The 23,435-nt window shown below is 42.3% G+C and overlaps 1 protein-coding gene across 2 annotated transcripts in view; it reads right to left on the reverse strand.

The window, feature by feature from the left end:
* The window catches only part of SGCD (sarcoglycan delta), a 941,028-nt gene that overhangs the window by 564,105 nt on the left and 353,488 nt on the right, over nucleotides 1–23,435 (reverse strand). For both annotated transcript variants that reach the window (XM_011219187.3, XM_034656815.1), the window contains one exon: nucleotides 9,791–9,944. The gene's annotated coding sequence lies outside the window, so the exon portion shown is untranslated. The remainder of the gene's footprint in view (nucleotides 1–9,790; nucleotides 9,945–23,435) is intronic.

Below are 23,435 nucleotides of genomic sequence, written 5' to 3' on the forward strand. Positions count from 1 at the left end.
CACTTAATACCTCTGCTCCTCCATTTCCCCATCTATAGAATGGGAGAGCCTCTTAAGAGCCGCTACTTGAGGTAGAAAGAAAAAAAAAAATGAGACCATATCCCAAATAAGACTTTCTGAATGGTGTTCTAACATCTCCTGGTAGACAGTGAGTGCAAACATTCAACAAGCACAGTTCCCGTTCACCATGACAACACCGAAAGATGCTGAACTTGCCTCCTCCCATGAACAGTCTACAGCCACATCAGGCACATGAGAAGAAAACTCCATCGAGGCCGGTAGGAGAGGCTGGGGCCCTGTCTCACTGTAAACCCCATACCTGGCAGTGTGACCCACAACTATGAGGGAACTCAAAACCCAGGAGCTTTGCCCTGAGGAGCAAAGGATTCAAACCATGTTGGGAACACTAGCTTCTAAGACATGTACTTGAGAGGGGTGCCTGGGTGCTCAGTCGGTTAAGGCATCTGCCTTTGGCTCAGGGCATGATCCTGAGGTCCTGGGATCGAGTCCCGTGTTGGGCTCTTCCCCAGGAGGGAGGCTGCTTCTTCCTCTCCCCCTGCTTGAGCTCCTGCACTCTCCCCCCGACAAATACATAAAATCTTAAAAAAACAAAAACAAACAAAAACCATACACTTGAGAAACAAGCCCTTGAAAACATCTCATTTTGAAATCCACAAGACTCCTATCCAAAGACTTTTAAGACATTAGCATCTGAGAAACCTCTCTTAAAGGGCCCATGGGCTCAGATGCATCTGCCCCAGGACCCAACCCAGAGCTAGCTGATGGCACCCATACTTCAAGTGAAGGAAGCTCATCTGCTTATACTCCAACCATGGCTTGAGGGGCAGGCATTTAATTTAACATGCACATCTGGGAGACTGCTGGAACACTCTGTGGATTGAGAGTGGCAGGTGCCCATCTTCACACTCTCTGCCTGCTGTGCTCTGGCACCTGGAGGGTGTCTTCACATGCACCTGTACTCCAATTTTGGCAGCTGCTGCCTGGGGACTCAATCCCCTAGCACTGGAGGCTGGGGGAGCTTGTGTTCCTGGTCACATGAGACTATCATTGATGTTACCCAGAAAGGAGTTCATACTGGTCTGGTACCTCAATTTTTGTGACTGCTGCCAGCGAACCCCTCTACGTGGCCTGGCTTGTGGCCAGTGGGACTTAGACTTGTAGGTCCCACAGGACTGTAACCAACAGAGAAAGAACTCATGAACAGCTATCAGCCCAAGAGGACAGCAAGAGGCAACAGACCCAGCCGCCTGGTCTTTCTGTGGAGGTCTATTGCTAATCAGCATGACTAAAGCCTGAGGGGGCAGGCTTTTTTTTTTTCATAATATTTTTTATTATGTTAGTCACCATACAGTACATCCCTAGTTTTTGATGTAAAGTTCGATGATTCATTAGTTGCGTATAACACCAAGTGCACCATGCAATGCATGCCCTCCTTACTACCCATCACCAGTCTATCCCATTCCCCCACCCCCTCCCCTCTGAGGCCCTCAGTTTGTTTCTCAGAGTCCATAGTCTCTCATGCTTCATTCCCCCTTCTGATTACCCCCCCTTTCTTTATCCCTTTCTTCTCCTACGATCATCCTAGTTCTTATGTTCCATAGATGAGAGAAATCATATGATAATTGTCTTTCTCTGCTTGAATTATTTCACTTAGCATTATCTCCTCCAATGCCGTCCATGTTGCAGCAAATGTTGAGAAATCGTTCTTTCTGATGGCTGAGTAATATTCCATGGTATATATGGACCACATCTCCTTAATCCAGTCATCTGTCGAAGGGCATCTCGGCTCCTTCCATGATTTAGCTATTGTGGACAATGCTGCTATGAACATTGGGGTGCATATGGCCCTTCTCTTCACTACAAACTACTAGAAGTTACAGAGCAATTCAGTAATGTGGCAGGATACAAAATCAATGCTCAGAAATCAGTTGCATTTCTATACACGAAAAAATGAGACTGAAGAAAGAAATTAGGGAATCCATCCCATTCACAATAGCACCAAAAATCATATGTTATCTTGTGTTTAATTAGAAGCCTGGTTAAGTTAATGTTGAGGGGCCGACTGGAACCCTTCCATAGACTTCAGAGGGTGAGCACAATCTTTATGCTCACCTCTTGTGTTCCAGAACACATCTATGGAAGGGGAGATTTACATGCATCTGGGGCCTGCTTTTTGTAGCTAGCACCCCAGAGACTCCTTTTGATTACCTGGGTTTAGTGGCCAGAGGAGTTTGCCTTCCTAGGTCTCACGGGACTGTGGCAACCGGCAAGATGGCTCTTGGCTGGCTACCGCTCCCAGGGCACTGCACAGACAGTGGACTAAGGCACAACCCTCAGTCTTTCTAAGAAGGGGGCCACTTTGCTTGTTCAGGAGCTTCAGACTGAGAGGCAGGCCTCTAGTTTGGCAGAACTGAGTGGCATACGGAGCTGGTCTCAAGGAACATAGGCTGTGATGTCATCTTGATGCTCTCCGGTCTCGCTCTGGCTTTCCAGGAGCTCCCAGGAAGGGGGTTATGCACTAGTGTAGAGCCCCAGTTTTTGTGATTGCCGTCCAATGGACCCCTTGACATAGGTTTTGGTGATGATTTTTTCAAACCTGACACCAAGAACAAATGCAACAAAAGCCAAAGAAAACAAGTGGGACTGCATCAAATTAAAAAGCTTCTGCACAGCAAAGGAAACCATCAACAAAATATCAAGGTGACAGACTGAATGGGAGAAAACTCATTGCAGATCATATAACTGATACGGGGCTAATATTCAAAGTATATTTTTCAAAAACTCCAACTCAGTAACAACAGCAACAAAATCTGATTTTTAAAAAAATGGGCAGAAGACCTAAATACCCATTCTACCAAAGACGACCTATGGATGGCCAACTAGGACATGAAAGCATCCTCAACATCACTAATCATCAGGGAAATGAAACTCAAAGCCATAATGAGAAGTCACCCCACACCTGTCAGAATATCTAGTACCAAAAAGACAAGAAACAACAGGTGTTGGTGAGGATATGAACCCTCATGCACTGTTGGTGGGAATGTAAATCAGTACAAATTCTATGGAAAACAGTACGACGGTTGCTCAAAAAATTAAAAATAAAACTATCATATGATCCAGCAATTCTACTTCCGAGTTTATCTCAAGAAAACAAAAAACGCTAACTTGAACTGATACATGCACCCCCATGTTCTCTGCAGCATTATTTACAATAGCCAAGATCGGGAAGCAGCCTGAATGGCTTCAATGGATGAACAGATAAAAAAAAAACTGTGGCATATACACAACGGAACATCACTCAGCCATATAAAATAATGAACTCTTGTCATTTGCAGCAACATGGCTGAGATTGAGGGCATTATAGCGAGTGACAATAAGTGAGACAGAGAAAGATAAACACTGTGATCTCACTTAAAAAATAAACAAAAAAGCAAGCTCATGGAGAACAGATTGATGGCAAGAGGCCGGCAGTGGGAGGTGGGAGAAATGGGTTAACTGTTTTTAATTTAAACTGAATAAAAAATGTTTAACAACCTACACAAAAATAAAATTCAACAAGAAATTTTGGGCAGAATTTTTATAATTTCTTTAGCTCCACGTGTCTGTGTCTTCATGTTCCATGTGTGACTGGATCCTTACAGACAGGTGTCCAGCATGCCCAGAGTACGTGGCTGTATTACATGATTTACTAATTTATCTGGAATTAAGTGAAATTTGAGCATTGGCTGAAATCTAGGATAATCTCAGGCTTCTGGGTTCTCCACTCCCATTTTCCATATGAGGTCATTGAGAACCGAAGGAGTGGGTACGAGAGTCAGGCAGACGTCAAGGAGCGAACCTGGGTCATGATTGTAGTTGGCTTATATGGCTTGAATAAAAAAAAACAAAGCCAGCTGCAGAAAGCAACACTGTGGATTCCCCAGCAAGAGTCTCTGCCTTTCACAAGGAAGCAGTCCTGCTGATACTGTCATGACTGACACTAAGATGTTTACTATCAGAGATGAAATATTGACGCATGATGAATTTCAGGGGTAATCCAGTGGGGGCTGAAGAGAACCATGAGAAGGGCCATCATAAGACTTGGTAAGTTAGCCACAGTTCTGCCAATGTGCTGGGAGGCACAGAAAACATAAGAACCACCCATTTCACTTCCAAAGGAAACAGTTAAGTGCAAAAGTGATCCATAGTAGTACTAATGCTTGCACAAAACCAGCCTGAGAATTTACTGATGAGAAATATCCCAAAGGGGAAATACATGTTTTTATGCACACACACACACACACACACACACACACACACACACACAAACATCTACACCACATACACACACCCCACACCCTGACGGCATCTGAAGGGTTCTCCTAAGCCACCCACCTTCCCCCACTTAGTGGTGACAAACAATGACAAAAAATTATCCTCTAAAGCAGTTTTAAATTTCCCCTTCATAACATCTTTTGGAGGTGTGTAGAGATTTTCTACTTACATAGCAGGTTGGTAATAAACTGATTAATTTGTACTTGATAGGAAAAGCACTGTTAGCTTGCATGTATCTGTAACAGCTCTGGATTTTAAGTTTTACCATGGAGATGGAGACTTTAAAACGCACAGCTAAAATAAAGACTGATGCCCAAGTGTCATAAAGAATAATATGACAGTATCACAAATCAGGGAAGTACACAAGGAATTCAGCTCTTCGGTGTTCCCAAGATAATTAACCTTGCTGATATCCATTAACCACGTTAAGTACTTTCCGACTCCCTTTCAATCACCCTGGACAGATAGACTGTAACATGCAGTTAAGGACAGTTCTCCCTCAATACCATTTCCTGAATATTAAACTCTTTTTTTTGGGGGGGGGGAGGGAGGCAACAGGGTCAACTTTTTCCAGTGTTTCTAAATTTTTATAATGAAATTGACACAGTAGTTGAACTATAGAGTTTTGTTTTCAGCTTTAGTTAAGTGAACACACAAATACACACGGTGACTCGGAGAGGCCACATAAAATGGACTAGGATGTGAATTCTCTTGCTCCCGAGTGGCATTGCTCATGGGAGCTCTGAAGCAAAACCAGCAGCTTCACATTTATCCAGGGATTAAAAGGAAGCAGCACATACCAGCACTTTACAAGCATAATCTAATTTAATCGTCACTGTAATTCTATCGAGTGTGCACGAGAATCATTCCCGTCCTACCAACAGAGACACGGAGGCTGGGAGTTCAGTTGATCTGGAATGAAAATGGAGCCAACAACACTTATGTTGAAGGTATAACATGATGGTTAAGACATGTTTCGGAGACAAAAGGACCTACTCTTCAATTCAGTTCTGTGACTGAGTGATAAGTAACACCAGCCCTAGAATGGTTTCAAGGATTAAATGAGTTGATACATATTAAAAAGAGCACTTTTGACAAAGACCTCAATAAATAGGGGTTTTAAAAAAATATTTTATGAATTTTAATATACATTATTTACACATAGTAAGATGCTTAGTGAATTTGCCATTTAATCAGTTTTGACAAATGTTTGTCAAGTTACAGAACATCTGTCACTCCAGAAACTTCCCTCATGTACCTTCCCTAGGTAATCAGGTCACACCAGACTCAAGCACTGAACTATTTCTACCATCACAGATGAGTTCTGACTACTCTACAGTTTCATAGAAATCATAAAGTATTTTTTGTTATTTAACTAATTTTGATTATACTGTTTTTGAGATTCATTCCTGTTATTATGTTTATCTGTAGAATGTTCCTCTTTATTGCAAAAGAGTGTTTCATTTTACAAATATATCCGAGTTCCTCCATTTTCCTGTTGGTGGACATCTGAGAAATTTTCAGCACTGGACTATTTATTAAAAAAAAAAAAAAAAGCAGGGGCGCCTGGGTGGCACAGCAGTTAAGCGTCTGCCTTCGGCTCAGGGCGTGATCCCGGCGTTATGGGATCGCCCCACATCGGGCTCTTCTGCTATGAGCCTGCTTCTTCCTCTCCCACTCCCCCTGCTTGTGTTCCCTCCCTCGCTGGCTGTCTCTATCTCTGTTGAATAGATAAATAAAATCTTTAAAAAAAAAAAAAAGCTATCAACACATGTGGACAAAAGTTTTCAAGCCTCGTGGACAAATACCTACAACTAGAATTGCTGGTTCTTAGGTGAGGCAGTTGTGCCACTTTCTAAGAAATTGCCAGATCATTCTTCAAAGTGCTTGGAGCATTTTACATTTCTACCAGTTCTCTGTGAGAGCTCCAGCTGCTGGTCTCCTCGGAGGTTGTGGTGTTGGCACTCCTTCTATGTTAGCCATTCCAATAGGTGTGTGGTGGTATCGTATTGTGTTTTCAGTATGCATTTCCCGGAAGGCAAGTTAGGTTAAACACCATTGCTTCTGTTCACTGGCCATTCTGTGTCTTGTTGGGAGAAATGGCTCTTCAAGTACATGTTGGATATATATGTTCTGAACAGTCTCTCCCAGTCTGTGGGGCATCTCTTTATCTTCTCAGTGGTGTTTTTTTTGGTGAGTAGAGGTTTTTAACTTTCATGAAGTTCAGTGTACTTTTCCCCCTTCTTATGGCTTGTGCTTTTGTGTCCTTTATAAGAAGCCTTTGCCTTCTGAAGTTACGAAGGTATTGTTATTTTTCTTCTACTATCTTTGTCGTTTTAGCTTTTATTTTCATTGTACAATTGGACTCAAATTGATTTGTATGTATGGGATGAGGTAAGGGTTTAGATTTTTTTATTTTTCAAGTAAATATCCAGTTGTTCTAGCACTATCTACTGAAATAGTGTTTTTATGCCATTGAATTGATGTGGTGTTCTTGCTGAAAGCCAGTTGACTTTACGTGTGTGTGTGTGTGTGTGTGTCTAATGCAGAATTCTATTCTGTTCCATCAATTCATTTATTTATAATGGCAGCTATTCTAACATTACTTTTTATTATTATTTTCCACTTTTTTTATTTCAGATGCCATGATTCAGACCTTAGTAATTTTGCTTTTGCCATTTGAAAAAATTTTCCCATTCAATGCCATATATATGTATTTGTAAATGTGTGTGTGTGTTTATATACACACATACACCTGCACTTAGGTGTATTCATTTTCTTAAAGTGTCCTCATTTTTAGACCTAAGATTTTCTAAAAGCTCTCTTTTTCAGACACCAGGGACCAGGGTTAGCAGTGGTTTTCAAATTTCAGCATGGCACAGGAATTACCTCGAAAGCTGGTTTAAACACAGATTCCCGGACTTCCCTTCAAGAGGTTCTGCTGCCGTAAGTCTGGGGAAAGGCCTGATGATTTGCATGCGTCACAAGCTCAGGTGATGCTGATGCTGTGGGTTTCTGGACTACACTTTGAGCAGCATTGGCTTAAAAAAAATTAAATGGCTTCCCTAATGTTCATACAGAAGCTTGATTTGCCTTTTCTAAAGTCTGCGAACATAGCCACTAATTTATACTGTCTTCACTTGAAAAGACATCTGAAAAATCTGCTGAACGCACCAGAGCATGGAAGCCAGGAAACATTAGGGTAGATTGATGTCCCAACATTGCCTCATTTCCTCCTTCCTTCCTGGAAATGGAGCTTTGGTCTGTGAGCGGGGGCGTGCACATACCTGTGTACAGGACGGCGCGATCCAGCCCAATCTAGTGATAAACATGTACTGCGAAGGGGCCATTCTTCTCCCTGTGGCCTCTGCCAACCATCAGAGAAAGCTCTCTCCGCCCCTTAAGGGTTGACTGGCCTCTAAACCAGGAACCTTTTTATAGCCAAGTCCTTTAAAACTTTCTCTGATGAATTTGTTTTAAGTAATCAGCATCTAGGTGAATACTCCTGATGGAACATAGGGACCCTAAATTAAAGATCAACACACTCAAAGGCAAGCACTCCATCATCAAAATCTCAGTCCCAACCCCTAAGTTTCTTTTGATTTTTAGGACGAGCACAGAACAGCTTTTCAGCTTTCCTTTCCAACAGATCAAGACCATGTGAGGGCCACGCCACTACGGGGTATCTCGTATGCAGCAATGCTGAGATTGGTGCCAGGACTCAAAAAAGGGATGCTATTTCTTTTCCTGATTGTTAAATTACCTATTTAGCCTCTGAAACTACGTTAAAGGGAAATGAATTCATAAATAATTGTTTAGACTTACACACTGCTTTAAAGGTGCCCTTTGTAAAGGTGATAAATTATTTCTTCTCTTTGAAAAAAAATTTAAAATCCCCCAAATAAAGGGAACAGGGGAGCTTCAAATGCCACCTTCCCATTGTCACCGGTCCCTTAGCACTCTTCTCAGAAGTACCGTGTGCAGTGTGAATATTGGAGCCTAATCATTTCGGCATGGGCCTTAGAGGATTTTACAAGAACTAGAGAGAAAGGAGATGTGCTTCCTCCTGAAAGGAAGGTCTTTTCATAATCAACGAAAAGTATATACCACATTTCTTTCAACAGTGAGAAAGTCAGAGATAAAATGAAAACGGGCCTAAGGCTATAATGTCTTTCCTGTCATCAGCTCTGGACCTCTGCCTTGCAGAGCTGATGACANGGGGGGGGGGGGGGGGGGGGGGGGGGGGGGGCTCTGTGCCCGAGAAGGGAGCCAACCGATACCTTAGCTACAACTGTTCTCCCAATTTCCAGAGCTTTGGGGTTACGGGGGTTTTATTTTTTCTTTGAAGGAAATTAAAATGACAGCAAATGAGTCATCAATGGAACTGTCGGAGACATTCTATAATTTCTCTTAGATGGGTCATGTGGTCCTAGGCTGCTAAACTACATTTCCCCAGGGCTTATAACCAGTGTTGTACTCAGTACTCCTGTTCCATGCAGGAAGTGCGCCTAGAGATGTCACCACTATGATTTCTGAGGGGGAGTCTGCCCCCTGACTCTTCCTTGCTACCGAGTCTCAGAAAACCTTTTTATTTAGAGCTCCTTTGGTTTCCCAGACCAGAAATCCCTCTTCCAGATGTTTGTCATCAGTGGTACATGTGACGTTCTCCCCCAAGCTGACACCACAATGCCTGAGACACAACAAACATGCCATTCCGTAGGATTCTCTCTCTCCTCCTTCTCTCTGTCCCTCTCTCCCCACCCAGAGAGGATGAGAGAGATTACACACCGCTCAGTGAGTCACATATGTATATACACATATATAACCCACATGTATTACAGATACACGTGCATGTGGACATACACACAGTGGAGTCTCACTGCAACCAGAAAGGAGCAAAAGGAACCTCCATACTCAAACTTAGTCTGCCCCAACATGGGTATATATCCAAGAGAAATATCAAGACAGGTCTTCCTAAATATCTTAAGAAATAATACAAAGCTTTGCCACGAGGTCCTGTGGACAGTGAAAGTGGGAATTAACCACGCATTCCAGAGCAGCACTTGACTCATCTTGGCATCTGAAGTCTCATCACATGGGCAGCCACCTCAAGTTCACTCCTCTTTCTCTCAGAGACCCCTGCCCAAACCTCGCCCCAGGCCTCATCTTACTCTCCCCGGGTCACTTCATTGAGACAATGTGGACGGACTGCAGTTTCTCTCACTGTACCTTTATTCAGCCCATCACATCCCAAAAGTGGGTGGCAGAAGATATTAAGATCACTGCTCAAAAGGAAGAAGGGAGAAAGGAAAGAGAAACAGGGCATGAAGAGGAGAAAATGCTGTGAAAATGATTACGTATCTTTAAATGTATTTGCCTTCATAAAAAAAAGATTATATATATATAATATATGAATATAAATTATGTATCATCTCTCAAAATCAAATGTCCATACCTTAGCAGTCCTAATTTTCTTGAATCTTGAACACGAATTTCAGGGCAACATTGGAGTTTAGATGATCTCCTCGGGCCACCACCAAGGGGATAGTTTTCTTAACCTCCACACAGGTTCCAATACTGCTTTCTGAGGACGGAGGTTTCTTCCACGTCTACGAAAATCACAAGAGGGAGAAGATGTTCATAAACAAAAACTAAACTGAAACTTCAACAGGGATTTGAAATTCCAGACCATTTGGCTTGAAGAGGCTAAACAGAAGACACGCGACACTCTGATTGGCCTAAATACAAATAATAGCTGGATGGATTCAATCGTGATTAGACTCGAGAAATCACACAAAAGCAGAAAAAGTCACACTATATCCAGGCTGGCAAATTTTTTAGGACATGACTCGCTAAATTCGCTCATTTAACTTTTAGGGAAACCGAAGATCGGAGAGGAAAAATCATTTTCCTATGATAATTCATTACCTGCGGCCTATTTCCACCAGTGAATCCAACAAATCTTTAATATTAAACACAAACAACGTGCTTAACGCTGGCGTCTACATTAAAACGAGACCAGGGGACCCTGCATAACTTCTTCACCTTGAGATCATTCCTTCACTTGGCTTTTAAGACAGCAAACTTGCCAGTCATTCCTGGCCGATCTCGGCTACCTCTGTGAGATCCTCTCTATCTCACAACGTTCAAGGGGAGAGCATCCTGGAACTCAGTCCTGAGCCTTTTCTCTCCATGCACTCACTCATCAGGGGGCATCTCCCAGCTCTGTGGCTTGAGAAACGATTTATACACTGACAACTCTGAGATCGTCTCCAAGCCCAGACACTTCACTGAACTCCAGACTCCCCTATGAACTGACTATACAACAAGTCTGCTTGGAATTCTAATAGCCATGCCAGGACGTGCCCGGAGTGAAGTCCTGATTCTATCACCAACACAACACCCTCTGAATAAAGCAGGTAAGGCTCACACTCTTTCTAATTTATTCTTCTCAATGGCAATTTTATTCACCCTGCTGGTCAGGCACAAACCCTGCGAGTCAACCTTGACCCTTGTCTCTCAAATATATACACCTCATGTTCTCTTCAAGATCCAGTGGTTTTCTCACCAGAAAGAACGCTAAAGCTGCCCTCTTTCACCTGCTCCTTCACTAACACTCTGGTTCAAGGCATCATTATAGATCTCTAGGGCTGCGCAGCGGGCATGCTCAAACCATGGCGGTCACTCTCCACTCGTCCCCCAAGTAAGACCGGGACACTCTCCTCCTCAAAACCTCTCGCCTCGCTCAGAATCAAAGTCAAAGTCATTACAGGGGCCCAAAAGACTCCACATGACACAGCTGTGTTACCACTGTCTTCACCTCCTACTCTCTCCCTCATTGATTCTTCCCCAGCCACACTGGCCTCCCAGCTCTCCCTCTAGCCCTACGTGAGGGTCGGGACTTACCATTCCCTTCACCTGGAAGGCTGTCTTCCCCCTCACCACTTGAAATCTTGCTTCCACTGTGAACTTTGCACAATTACTTAAAGCAGTAAACCCTGACCACATCATCTCCTCATTCCCCCTTCTCTGTTTACCACCTGGTGAAGACATGCTCATCTACTACGTGGTTTCCTCGCTCATCTGCCTTTCCCCAGTAAAACAAAAGCTCTGTGCACGCAAGGCATTTTCTCTCTGGCATCCTGCCGTGCCTCCAGCACTTCACTCCCAGCCTAGCACCAACGTGGGGCTCGATATATATTTCTGAACCAGTGAACAAACAGGAAGTTTATGTAAACCTTCTCAAAGCCACTCAGATCGAAAGTGTCTGAGCCAGGTTTAAATCAAAGTCATCTTTCTCCAGCACTCCTGTTACTGTAACGACAACTACATGAAGACCTATTAGTCTTGGCATTAGGAATAGGTTCGGTACAGTTGGCATGTGACACAGAAGATGTAGATTATATCTGAAAAGCCCAAAAGGATTTCTAGAAACTCCTAAAAAGGATATATTGCATAGAGTGGGATGGCTCTGCTTACATCCTCATGTTGCAAGCTCACTATTTTTTTTTTAAAGATTTTTATTTATTTATTCGACAGAGATAGAGACAGCCAGCGAGAGAGGGAACACAAGCAGGGGGAGTGGGAGAGGAAGAAGCAGGCTCACAGCGGAGGAGCCTGATGTGGGGCTCGATCCCATAACGCCAGGATGACGCCCTGAGCCGAAGGCAGACGCTCAACCGCTGTGCCACCCAGGCGCCCCTGCAAGCTCACTATTAACTCTCACCTTGTCCTCAGTTTTCACTGCCTTTTCCTCTGTGCCTTTATTTCTTGTCCCTCCCTCAAATCTCAGTCCCTTCCTTCCCTGAGTGAACAGGAGGAAAAGGGATCTCAGATTAGATAAAGGTGAGAGAAGAGATCTGTTTAGGGAAAAGTTGCAGGGCAGGATTCACAGGATCATGGATCGGAACCTAACTGGGCCAGGAACACACTGAGTGCCTGTAGAGAGATCCTTTCATCTTCCCGAGAGCCCACTGCTCACTGGGCTAAAATACATGCCCCCCCGCCCCGCAAGAGTTCCCAGCTCAAAAAAAAAAAAAAAAAAAAAAAANAAAAAAAAAAAAAAAAAAAAAAAAAAACACCAAAAAACAAAAAGATTATTCAGTATAAGGGAAACTTTCACTAATTAAAAGGAAAGTAAGACAGATTAGGAAGCAGGGTATAATGGTTAAGAACTAGGCTTCAGGACACATGCTGGTTCCACCACTATGAAACTGACCAAGACACTCCACCTCTCTGTCATGGTTTTCTGTCAAAGTGAGAGGTAACACCTGCCTCTTTTGGGGGGTTATGAAAATCAAACAAGGTAACAGGTCAATCGCCTGTTACTGTGCAGGACCTAAGTGCTCAATAGATATTTGTTGCTCTTAATTTTCATTCTTTATTGCTGCAGGATGACATTCTGCATAAAATTTCATGATTGTATCTACCTGCCTGCAGAGTCGGAATCTTTTCACCTTTCTGCATATGTAATTGCTTTCGTGGCCCTTGAGGACATTCTCTGGAAAGTCGTTACCTCAACTGCCCCCACAATCAGGGCAGATGGCAGAACTTTGTAACATGAGAAACTCAAGTTCTCTGGTTCATTTCTTGTCTTCTTGCTGATGACCAGCAATTTGAGATGATCTTGGCCCTAGTACTGCGGCAGGCTGATAATCATAAAGCCACACTCTACAATTATTCCTGCATTCCAAAGCCAAGAAACACAACTTTGAAAGCAAACAATGCTATCATTCAGCACAATGATATATGGAGTTATTAAAGAAATTTTGCTGACTGCTTTGAGAATTCAAGTCTCCAGTCTATCCAAATGCATCTTTCTTTCTTTTCTCCTACCTGGTATTAAGAAACTGTCTATGTTCAGGTAGTAACAACATAAAGACATGTCACCTACCTTTCAGATTTAGCTATACCACAACCTAATAAGAAGTTAGGATGCTTCGGGGAAAAGTTACTTCTACTCTATGCCAACTCACTGATAGGCTTGCTCAGAAATGCATTTACTAGCCAATGTTCTTTTGAGTACACAATATTTACTATGCATTTTGTTAAGGGTAGAGACTCTTAATGACTTTATTCCTACCCTCATGAAGCTTTTATTCCAGCAGTTTCTCATTTTCTTTCGAAATTTCCTAACTTCCACCCAGACACGGGAAGACATGACAAACTCCTACAAAGCTGTTGATTCACTCAAGTAGTGCAGAGTGTGCTGTTACAAATAGCCTAATTTCTGCTTGATACAGAGGATGAATTCTCTAACTCTTGGTTTTCTCAGGAGACAAGCCAATTTCCTGCTTGTTCCCCAGCCCCCATCCAGCACACAGCTCTTCTTAATTGATCCTGGTTTATTCCCTCCTTCAGCAAAGAAATGATAAGTAGTCACCAAATCCACCAGTACATACTCTATTCATTAACGAGCTGCTACATGGAGGAATGGTCTAGAAGGCATTGAGCTCAGATGGCCCAGCTGCTAAAATCAGCTTTTTCAACATCTTTGGAAACATGATGGGATTAATGCTGTTCTACGGCAAAATAAACCAAGAAAGAATATACGAGGAATACTGTCAAAGGGAATGATGTCAAGAAAGAACAACATGTGTCTTTAATCACCAGCGTTTGCACGGTTCGAGCGCTAATCATAGAGGTGGGTGTAATCTTTGCCTGTTGGGCAGCCTTGAATGCTTCAGGGAATATGACATTTTTCAAAAGGTATCAATTAGTGGCTGTTCTGACGGCAGAGTGTGAACCACACCTCTCTGATGATTGGGCTGTGTTAACAATGATTCCCGTGGGCGTAGAACACACATGGGCACTGATCCACAAAGGCACCCAGACACATTCCGTGGAGAAGGCAGGACGAGGGAGAGTAGGAGAGGGACATAAAGATACCAGGAGCTCTAAAATGGCTCTTGATTGAAGCTTTCTGGGTGGAAGCATGCCAGGGAGAAGGCATGAACTGTGAATTTCAATCTACTGAACTAGGACGGGTTTTACCAGGAAGTGGAGAAGCACTGGGATGAGAGAGAAACCACGTAGGTGTCCAAGGCTGTGCCTCTCAGACCTGCACACAGCACTCGTGTTGCCAGGAACGCTTCACGACATGTCCATTACCTCCATTTGCATATTGGGAAGTCATTAAGTAATCTGTGTGAAATCACACAACTAGAAAGTGACAGTCGGGATTTAAGCTGAGAACCAACCCTGGGGCTTACTGGCATTCCCCAAACATGCTGGAAATCACAAAGGATTCTTTCCCGGATTTTATTTCTGATTAAACCGAGTTCTGACACTTGGAAATGCCCCAGTTTTAACTTCCAAGGAAGAATTCAGCCCGTCCCTGAAAGAATGCAACTGTGAAAACCGGCCCAGCTCCGTCGCTGCTGAGGAGCGTGGAAGCATCCAGACCGAGCAGAGGGCAGGTTTCTTGCAAAGCCTTCGAGGAGGTCACACCACAGCTTCCTAGAGTTGCTTCCTGAGCAGCAGATTCAGTGAACCGAGTCACCGCTAGGACTCCGTTAACAAAATATTAATTATATTTCCTACCAGCTGACCCTACTGAAACAACGTTGGGTCCGTGAAACAAAGTACTTTGGAGATATAGATGCTCATTTGTAACCACAGTCACTACCTTGGGGCTAAATGTGGGTGTCTGCTGTTTATTCCTAATCTGGACACCAGACAATCCAACTACCAGGGAACAACAAAAGAAAATTTGCGTCACTGGGTTTTAAGGAATATAGAAAGTATCCAATGACTTACTTAGATACCTGATCTCTTGCCCATTCATTAGCACCTTATTTGCTTACCTGGTTAGCCTTTCAAATTGAATGGAAAAGTCAAGGGGACTCTGGAAGGAATGTCACTGAACATTATAATGAAACTTCAAAGAATTTGCTAGCATCCCGGCTAACTGTGGATCTATATTTTGCTTTAGCTAGTTAACAAATGATTTATCAAAGACTTCATCAAATGGGTCAGACACAGACGGTCTGTAGATAGGACAGTGGCCCACAAGATGGGCTTTTAAAATTTAGCATTCAAGGAGAGATGCTCACCCGCACCTCTTTCTTTATGCACCTGCCCACTATTCCTCCCAGGCTCATGTTTGCTATTTTCGATATCTACAAATACAGGTCCACCTTTGCTTTAGGGTATTTATCACCATCACCAGACAAGCAGTCCTTGTTCTCAGCCTAATAGCAAGTGTGTACACACACACACACACACACACACACACACACACACACACACACACACCATTCCCTAAATACCACTGCTCTTTGCATGATTTACATATTCGGTCAAACTCTCTATCAAATTCCACATGTGCCCATGGACCACACAACCTTGTAGATACCTCGTAGGAACTCACAGTGGCAGCATGCCATCTCACACAGCCTCTAACCAAGACAGTGGGCTTTCTGTGCCACCTCAAACCCAGACAATGGTGGGTTAACCACCACCATCTCCCCCACCCCTGGCCTTATAGGTTAGTGTGGAAATAGAGCTGGGGTTCCTACTTTAATGAACCAGTGATTCAATTACCAGGGGCCATTTTAAGTGGCAGTTTGCCATATACCTCTAGATACTAACCCAAGAAAGAAAATATCAGGAAGCATCACCTCATCCCCAGAACACCCGTGTCCAATCTTCTATTCTCGGTGACATAGGTAAGTTAGATCTACAGTATTATGCCACATGAACACCAAAAGACGCTTAGCAAAAATGCATCATTCTAGGAGGCTGTCAACATGGACAGTAGTTCGCCTTGATACCATAAACTGCAAAGGTCGTACAGGCTAAAAGTATTAGATCCCTGCCTGGGTTTGATTCCTGGCTCAGCTGCCCCACTCTCTGTCTCTGGGCATGCTTTTCCACCTCTCAGTGGTTCATCTTCAAGACAGAAGTCATAATACATAGTTCCAAGCATTCTTGTTGAGGATAATTTTCATACAATGATGCTATGTTTGAATTAATATAATGCATTTATAATTCATAGTGGTAAGAATTTTCTTATCTATTAAATGAGCATAACAACCCCTCAAGGGCTCTTAAAAGGAATTTAGGAGGTGAAAAATAGCAATATGCACAGCAGTATGTTTGTGTCTTGCCTACTAGACCAAGTCACTGAGAACATCAAGTCTATGTCACGTTTCTTTCTGTGAGGCACAGAGTAAGCATAGAATAGGGAGCCAGTGCATAATGTCTGTGTGTGGACATAAATTAATCATTTATGTTTGACTTCCTTCACTGACTGATCTCCAAAGCAAGCTACACCACTTCCTTGCTAATTCCGTGGTGGCAAAGTGGGAAGGCCAGTCTAGGGAAGGACTGAGGGGCTGGATAAACCCAAATCATCTAAGGAGGAGAGGAGGAGAATTACTGCCCAACTCCCAAACCATTGACAAAAGTCTGATTATCAGAGTTTTTGGTAACAAAAGTCTCAGAAGCTATTAGTTATTGAGCTTGTGTGTACCAGCATTGTACCAGGCTGACATTCGCTCAAGAAATGCTCCCAATAAATTAATGAAGTTGTGCTATGAGGATTCTCATCTCACTTACGGGGAAGGAGAAGGCTCAGAGTGTTCAAGTTAACTTGTGTCCCACTGCAGAGCGTGGATTCGAACCCAGGAGAGGGAGTCCAGGCTGTGGCTTTCCAATCACTGCTATTGTCTTTCCTGCTGAGTCATGAACTCATTTTTGTCTGTGATAAAAACTGCAAATGTTTTCCCAGTTTATCTTCCTATATTGTTTATGCGAGCTTTTTGAGGGGTGATGTTTTCATTTTGTAAGATAAAAGAGTTAATATTCCTAAAGATAGAAAAGAATATCCTAAAAAAAGAAAAATACGAATAAGTGCCTAGGAAAAAAGGCAAGGTTATCAACAGGAATCTTACAGAAAAAGAAATGCAAATAGCCTAAGCACAAGGCAACACTCAGAATAAGAAATCCAAATTCTGCATGAGAAAATTAGAGCACTAATGATCCTAATACTGGAAAGACTTAAAATACCACAGATAGATTTAAATCAATAAGTTTACAATGATACGAAGAAGAAGAAAAAAAATTTCACTGGTCACTTTTGGAAGGTGCTAGAGAACCAAATCATTATTTTGAAAAGAGTAAATAAACGAAAATCAACATTTTGTCCTGCTTCTCCTCATGACCTATAATCAAATCCTGGAAAAAAAAAAAAAGGAAGTTTCCATTTGTAGAAGTTTCTCAGCAAAAAATGAAAACAAAACAATAAAATTGGAATGCCACCACCACTGCCTAACTCTTAATGAAATAATGCATCTAGGTAGTAATTATCAAGGACTACTAACATCACAAAAGAAAGATCTGGAGGCACCACAGCTTAACCTAGGTAGCAGTCTAGCCAAACCATGCAAAGGGAATGAAAGCTTACAGGAAATGCAGGGACTGAGGAATTTGCTTACACAACACAGGGATACAATCAGCAACATCCAGGCTTGGAACTGTCTGCAGGATGAAGAACCAACCATCCTCAACAAATACATCACAAGGAGAATAATGAAGAGTGATGGGAACCTATGGATTAAGAAAGACTTAAGAAACACACAGTCACTTCTAATGGATGAAAAAGATTTAGATCTTGATATACAAACTAGATGAAAGAAACAATTATGAGCAGTAATCTCAAAAAAAGACTAGATACTTGCTAGTACAAAATAATTATTAATATCTTTGGTCTAATAAGGACATCGTTTTATTTACAAAAAGGATGTTATCTTTTAGAGTTGAATGCTGCAATATTTATGAAGAAATGCTATGGGTAGGAATTTGCTCTAGGAGGGTCTGGGTGATATATACAAGACTGCCCGAGAACTGGTAAGTCTTCCAGCTGATTTATGGTTACCCAGGATTTCATTACCCTGTTTCCTCTACTTTAAAATATATTTAAAATTTTCCATAATAAAATAAACTGTTTGCCAGACAAAAGCACATAGAGCATCTGTTTAACAAAGGAAGGTGATAAAAATGGTAATAGTTGTCTCTAGGTGGTAAAATTCAGCAGTATTTTGACCTCTTTCATTCCTGTTATTTTTTTTGCTCTTAGTGAGTGTGCAACACACTTAACAGACAGAAATGGTAAATTTATTTTAAAAACACTTTCCCCCATATGAAGATTCAACCTTTAGTATTTTACTACTTAAACAACTGGGAAGAAAATATGCAAGATCTTAGGATTTGCCAAGCTGAGTGGTGGACACACAACCATTCACGTTATCATTTTCCTTGACTGAAAAAAAGGTAACCTTGTATCATAAAATACTATAAACACTGAAAATAAATGGACTGTCCTCTTATCTCTGTAAGGTCATACTGAATACTTTCTCCAAAGTGACCTCTAGAAGCAAAGGGAGCCCCAAAATGTAAAATGATTTTACTTTAACCATAAATCTAGGAACAATTTTTACAACGATTTCCAAAGAACTTTGCAAGAGATACTAGGAATCTGCCCTATGGGGAAGACCGCAGAACAGCCCACTGTGAGACTGTTGATGTATATATTTTTAAGTATTTTTTATTTTTAAAGGAATAAAGATATGACCTGTAATTCATGACTTTGAAGGGATTTTACTTCAATAGTGTTAAATAATTAGGACCAAGTCCCAGTCACTCAGTGAAAAATATTTCAAAGAAAAGAACTGGACAGAGTCATAGGGGTCAGCCAGTGGAATCGTACTTTTTCCAGAGGAGGGAAGTGGCTTGTCCAAAGTCACAAAAGTGATTGGGGTCAGATGAGTGACGAGAATCCAGCCCTCTAATGTCTGATTCCCATCTTCCAAAACCATGCCACCCCGAGCAGCATCTTCCCAATTACTTCTATGATCCTGGCACAACTACACACCTGCATTCTATCTATTACCAAAACACTGGTAAGAATGTGTAGGACACGGACTCATGGCTTATGTGGGGTTACCTGAAAGGAGAACAAGGGAATTATTTATATAGATTACTACAGCAGTTTTGGGTTGATAGCAAACTGGAGCAGAAAGTGCAGAAAGCGCAGAGAGTTCGCACACACTTCCTGTCCCTAAGCATGCACGGCCACTTCTATCAACACCCTGAACCAATGCTTCATCCGTTACCATCAATGAACCATTACATACATACATACATACATAATACATCTTCATCATCACCCCCCAAAGACAACAGCTTACCTTAGGGCTCCCTCTTGGTCTTATGCACTCTACGGGTTTTGACAAATGTTTAACTCTATCTGTTCCTCCCTCCCTTTCCTCTAATCCCTGACAACCACTCAACTTTTTAAATTTCTCTCTAGTTTTGCCCTTTCCAGAATGTCACACAGTTGGAATCTCATAGTGTGGAGCCTTTTTCAGATTGGTTTCTTTCACTTAGTAATACACACTTAAGTTTCTCCAGGTCTTTCCCTTGTTTGACAGCTCTCCTCTTTTCAGCACAGCATAATATTCCACTGGTTGGAAGGACCACAGTTTCTTTACCCATTCACCTGCTACAAAAAGACACCTCAGTTGCTTCCAAGTTTTGGCAACTATGAATAACTCTTCTCTGAACACTCAGGAGCAGGTTTCTGCATGGACCTAAGTTTTCAATTCCTTTGGGTAAGTTTCAAGAAGCACAATCATTAGATCATGTTTGGTTTTCTAAGAAACTGCCAAAGTGTCTTCAAAGTGGCTGTACAGAGGGGTCTCGGTAAAAATCAGCAAAGTGAAAGTCACATAAAACCAACATCATGCCTCAAAATACTTTACGAAGGCAGTATGTTAACTGACATTTCAGAAGCCACGAAGCTGTAGGCTCTGTGGGGGCAGGTAATCGCCTATTTCAGTAGTTCACTGCATCCCCAGTAGTATTCCTAGTACCTAGCACAGTGCTGCTACCTAATAAATGCTCACTTAGTATTTGTTAAATGAACAGATCCAGCGGGGGAAATCTTTTCTTCCATTGTGTAGCAGCATTTCTTCGGTTGAACAATAAACGAAGTGAAGCCTCATCTCAGGGGCCCCGTAGTGTGGAAAGTAAATACTATTAAGGAACAGGACCTCACTCAGATGAAATCCTTACCCTACAGGGGCATCAAAGACTGGGACAAACACGGAGAAAAGCAGAGAATACTGCCTCTACTACTCTGGGGCATGTGTGCAATGCATGGACCAGGGGACAGAATCCTCTGCACGATGTAAATTGTTCTTTTATTTGCAATGCATGTACAGTTGAATTTGCATAAATTAAATGCACAGAAGCTGAGACTCTACTATAATTGCAAAACCACTGCATTGGAAATCAGCTTTCAATGAAATCACATTAGAAACCAGAAAGATTAGATTTAGAAACATATTTAGCCCCATCAAGAGGGAGATTATGGAAAGTTTATAAGACAACATAGATACACATCGTAGGCCGGCCAAGTACCTGGCTAGGGAAAGGCATAGTCTTGTCACCTCAACAAAGAGAAGAAAGCGGTCATCTAACTTCAGAACAAGGACTATGGAGTCACTCAAACCTTTGAACCAAATCCCTGTTCTGGAAACTTGAAGCCATCCACCCACTGATCCCGCCTCAGTTTTCCATCCTGTGAAAGGGGCATACCAATACCTACAGATTTGAAAGAAGAAAAGATTACGGGACAGGTCTAGCACCCTGCTTCGATTTTCAAAACACACACAAACAAAATCATAAAAACAATTCCTTAAGCCTAGGTATGAGGTACTGAGCAATACAGGTTTGCCGATCCTAAACCTTCCCGAACCAGCTGTTTCCCACTTAGCACAAGCTAAGTTACTACTTACTATTTATTAAGAACCCACAGAGCTGTATGAATTATATAATTGTGCCTTAGATAGCTGGCTATTACTTTCCCCTCACTTCCTACTAGGAAAACGTTAAGTTAAATTAGTCACTTATCATAAAGTTCTCTGAAAACATTAAAGTTGAAAGAAATGCCTGATAATTGTTCTCAGCCATCTGGCACCAAGCGATGCTCGTGAACTTACATGAACCATTTGGCTGAACTCCAAAAACGTCTATCTTAATTTCATATCTCACTCAAAGTTCCCAATTGAGAAATTTCTAAGAGGAGAAAATGGTTTATTAAAAAGGAAAACAAATGGGTCAATCCTTGAACTTGTTCACAATTACATAGGAAAGCATAAAAAGAATTCTACCTCCAGCCTCCCGTTTTAAGGAAGAAACTTAGGGCAATGTTACACGCTCCACCTGTCAACGCACGCATGCGAGTGCACGCACAAGGACTACACGTTGTAAAGGGGGCGCTGTGCTTGCTTTTCCAAACTCTTCCACGCGAAGAGCCACACATCATCCTGCTAAGAAGCCAGCACAACTGGCCGCTTACCCGCAATGCCTCTCCCACGGAGGAGGCCTCTCCAACCACTGTGGGCCACTCCCCTCTCCTAGACGGAGCCCCTAAAAGCACATCTCCACTAGTCTGGAATATTCCTACACCTTCTCACTGTTCTCTCTAATCCATCCATCTTGGGCTGGTCCCACTCCTTTTTCTTCTCTACAGCAGGAATGAGCTTTTAGAAATATGCCATCTCCGCTCCTCGGCTAAAGTTTCCAAAGGTTTCCCACTGACTTGAGAATAAAATCCCATATCCTCACCGCAGTTCAGCAGATCTGGGATGTGGCTCATTTCACGGGTCTCGTCGTGGGCTCTACACTTCTACTTACTCGGTGGGCACCAGCCACCCTGGCCACCCTTCTGTGTCTGTCTGTGAAGCACCCCCCACGCTCCTTCTGGCCTTCAGTCGTCAGCACGTTGGAAACAGAAGGTACGATCTTTGCTCCACAGACCCCCAAAAGGTATCAAAATAGATTTGGAGAGGATTTGTAGAAGACTTGGACTCTCCTTCCCACGACCCCCTGCTCCCATTCATGAGGAAGGTAGGTTCACCCACCCAGGGAAGTTCCAGATGTTCCATGGATACAAAATAATGTCCTTCCTTCAGTAGTGGAAGTATGTCCTAGTTGCTAGAACCGTATTTTCTGATAAGTTTTTCTCACTGACATATTCTCTTTCTATTCTTCCCTCCCCACCCCAAATCTCAGATGCTTGATCACGTATTTATCCTCCCTGTGTATATCAACTGGCAGTCAGCATGCTGAACGCCCTTCTCAAGCACGATTAGAATCAACCGAGCTACTCTCCCGGAGTAGTGAGAAGAAAAATACTGATCTTTCAATGATTTTATGACAAGCTCCGGCTTCTGAAAATGACTGGATATTACTCTAAAAATAAAACATTACAGATAATTACCCCTTAGAATGGAACAAATCATTATATTAATTTGAAAAGTTATTTTGGATATGGGGGAGAGAGTACTTATTTGAAAAATAAAATTGCCAATATACATGAAGAAGTTCAGTTCTGAGAGGAAATGGGAGAGTAAGAAATGGCTTCATGCTTTTTTCAAAGTCATTGCACTTGTGCTGATGACCAACCCAGTGCTGTACAGTCTCCTAGGACCCAGGGAAGGAATTACACCAAGGGTGCTGTAAGGAGAGGAGTTTAAGGACATTGCAGGTGAGTGAAAAAGATTGAAGTCCCATTCCTATGTATTGACTCAGCTCTTCTCCTTAACTTATTAGGAAAGTTCTATTATCACCTCCACTAAACAGGAGAGGAAAACAAGCAACTTGCCCAAAGCAGCAGTGCTGGGAATTGTATTAAGATGGCTTAAATCCAGAGTCCAAACTTATAACCATGGCACAACTCTACTTCTCGTGTCTTAAAGAAGTCAGACACAAAGGGATAGGTTAAATATTACACTTTGACACTGATCCCCAAAGCACAGGTAAGTTAGCAGTTCCTGATAATGCCAGAACAGAAATGCACAAGATTGTAAAAACGAAGACAACTAAGTCTTAAAGATCTTCTGACTTGCCCCAAATGATGCAAGATCGGATTCCTAATCTGTAAGTGCTCTCAAAAGTCATGGTTTCTCATTTGGCTTACATTTACACACATAGTGCCTTTCAAACACTTGTCTCTGTGTTGACAAGTGAGTGAGACATAAAAAATGGTTTGACAGAATTAAGTACCGGGCTGTGTGGGATCACCAAAGGAT

The sequence above is a fragment of the Ailuropoda melanoleuca genome, chromosome 3 (assembly GCF_002007445.2).
Source record: "Ailuropoda melanoleuca isolate Jingjing chromosome 3, ASM200744v2, whole genome shotgun sequence".
Classification (NCBI taxonomy): domain Eukaryota; kingdom Metazoa; phylum Chordata; class Mammalia; order Carnivora; family Ursidae; genus Ailuropoda; species Ailuropoda melanoleuca.